Genomic DNA, 2,953 nt, shown 5'->3' with positions numbered 1-2,953 from the left:
GTAGATCCCCTTTTTCCCCCTAGGAACAAGACCTGCTGAAAAAGTCTGTATAGGAAGCAGTTGTTATGCTGTGAGAACGAGAGACAGACTATGCAGCATTTACAGGAGAAACTCCTGGTCTGGGCCTCTGAGCCTGTGTGTGGGTCAGAAGAAAACCACCTAAAATTAAGACTAAGATACTTACCTAGTATCATATAAACACCAACCAGTTAGCTAGCTAGCTTTTATATTCCTGTCCATTGTGTTACAGAATCATAGAAAAGTTAGACCTGAAGGGACCTCAGGTCATTTATTACTAGTTCTGCTAAAGGCAGGATCACCTGTGACTAAACCATCCCAATCAAGTGTCTGTTGAACTTCTTCTTAAAAATCTCCAAGGATGGAGATTTCACACCTCTCTTGGGCAGTCTACTCCAATGCTTAATCACCGTCAGAGTAAGAAAGTTCTTCCTGATGTCCAGCCTAAATTTTGCCTGCTGCAATTTGAGACCATTGTTCCTAGTCCTGGCCCCTACAACCCAAGAAAAAAAGTCTGTTGCCATTCTTTTTACAACTACCTTTCAGGTACTTGACGACTTATCAAGTCCTCACCTTAGTCTTCTCGTCTCCAGATGAAGTAGTCTTGAGTTCTTTAAGCCTTTCCTTGTAAGTCATGTTTCCCAGGCCTCTAATCATTCTTGTTGCTTTCTACTAGACTCCTAATTTGTCCACATCTTTCTTAAAGTGCATGGTACAAAATTGGACACAGTACTTGAGTGCTGAAGGGAGTGGAAGGTTCACTTCCTTTCCTTGGCAAGTGACACTCCTGTTAATGCAACCCAGTAAGCTGTTGGTCTCCAACCTTTTTTAGGAGATCACCTTTGGCATTTAAAAGCAACCCAAGATCTACCATGTGCTACCACCCTACCCAGCACATAAATCTGTGAGGATGAAAGGTGGGGGGCAGATCGAGGCAGAGGGAGAAAAGAATTGGGGGTGCACACCTCCCCATCAGGTAAGTCCCACCCAGCTCCGGAGCCCCACTCAACTTACCCTGCTCCTGCAGCACTGTGCCTCACTGCAGGGGCCTCAATCTAGCCCCCATGCCTTCCCTCCCCCATAGACTGACCTGCTGGGCTGGGGCACGTGTGCATGCACAGAGGCACTCAACCCCCCACCCCAGCCTCAGAAAGACTCCAAGAGGCTCCAAGATCTACCAGTGAATCGAGATCCACTGGTTGATGACCACTGCAGTAGGCTGTTGGCCTTGATTGCTGATTTACAGATTGACAGTTGATTAACAGTGACAGCCTTTAAGGAAACAGATGGCCCTATGACAAGAATAATGGGACTTAATGGTCTTGACTTTAATCCTTGCCCATTTCCTGTGTGACCACAGGCAATCTACTTAGCTTCTGTGCCCTCAGTTCTGCATCTGTAGAAGGAAAATAATGATTTTTCTTAGTTCTGCATAATGAAGCTTTGTGGCAGGCGCCATCTTTGCTTATGTGCACATGCAACACCCAGCACACCCTCTCCACAGTTAAGATCTATAGGTGTTACTGTAATGTAAGAAGAGCTTAAGGCCTAAATCCTTCTTGTTCATCCAAACTTTTGTAAGTGTGCTCACAGCCATCATGTTACCAGACTAGTTGCTCGTCCCTCTACTTCCAGATCTTTTTCTGAGGGCACTCCCCTCAGGTATCATAATTTTACCTATTCCAGGACTGAAATCCACAATGTTTCCACACTTAGGCAAGGCCCTGGGCCATGGTCAGTTGCATATCCACCCTGCTCACTCAATTCAGCAGCAGCTGTACTTCCCTTCAGGAGTGTGTGATCTGCTGTGTGTACAGTGCCCCGAAGCACCATTTGGTCCAGCAAGGCATGCACCACTTCAAGGCCCAATAACTTGATACTGAGGCAAAACAACAGCAGTGGAAGGAGGAGGAGGAGACCAACTGTGCAAATCCCACTCCCCCATGCAACAACATGCCCACATTGCTGAAGAATGTGTGCATCTAGAATCGGGCTCCCCAGTCATCGGAGGACCTATCAAGCCTGACGGATCATCATCTTTGACTTTGAGGGACCACCGCTGCCACCACCAGTAACCCAAGAATACCCTGGGTCACTTTTAGTAGTAGAAACAAAGTACTGAGAGAAAATGGATTTTAAAATAATTATCATGTTTATCTTACCTGAAGGCCAACTGCCCTCTAATAGGAGCCCAGGAAGAACTTGCTTCCCCAACCCCCACAACAAGCAGTTGCTCTTAGTTTATTTTTGGAAAAAACCCCAAAAACAAAACAAAAAAAACATTTCTATCTAAACTCCACCTCCACCACTCTGTGAAGTGGCCCTTGTGGTTTGCTTGGCAGCTCCAAGCACACTAAAAATCCATTACACAGTTTGCACCGCACCTATCCCTATACCAGTACCCCCACCCCCTGTTCTCCTCAGCGGGGTGAATCCTGAAAAAGTCTATGCCAGACCCCTCTCCACCAGATGAGGTCTGCCATTTCTTTCCCGTTGTCCTCTTCTGTCTTTCTGTAGTATCAGTACATTTCACTTAGTCCTATTTTAATACAGTCTTCAGCCACGGGGTCTGAGTGCCTGTTTGTGAGCGGGTTCCTGGTTTTCCACAGTGCGGACCTGAACAGCCTTCTTTTCACTGAGAGTTCGTCTTTAAACTGCTGCAGTGTTCCGAATCCCCTCCATCTACTGGCTTCTTTCTACGCTAGCATTTTCCCTTTACAACCCTGAAAGATTTGTGGAGGAGTCACCCTTTTTGCCCCTCCTCGCCTATTTTTTCTTCCTTTTAGGCCTCTATGTTGAAACAAACCAACATGATTATGCAACAAACACCCCAGTAAGTAGGCCAACATGCAATATTCAGACTTTCTTACGCTGGTACTATTGCAGCTCACCCCACAGCCATCTCCGGCTGCAGCCTGAGAGGCAATCGGGCCGT

The sequence above is a fragment of the Crocodylus siamensis genome, chromosome 2 (assembly GCF_052110815.1).
Source record: "Crocodylus siamensis isolate JL-2025a chromosome 2, ASM5211081v1, whole genome shotgun sequence".
Taxonomy (NCBI): Eukaryota; Metazoa; Chordata; order Crocodylia; family Crocodylidae; genus Crocodylus; species Crocodylus siamensis.
This window is presented reverse-complemented; position numbering follows the sequence as displayed.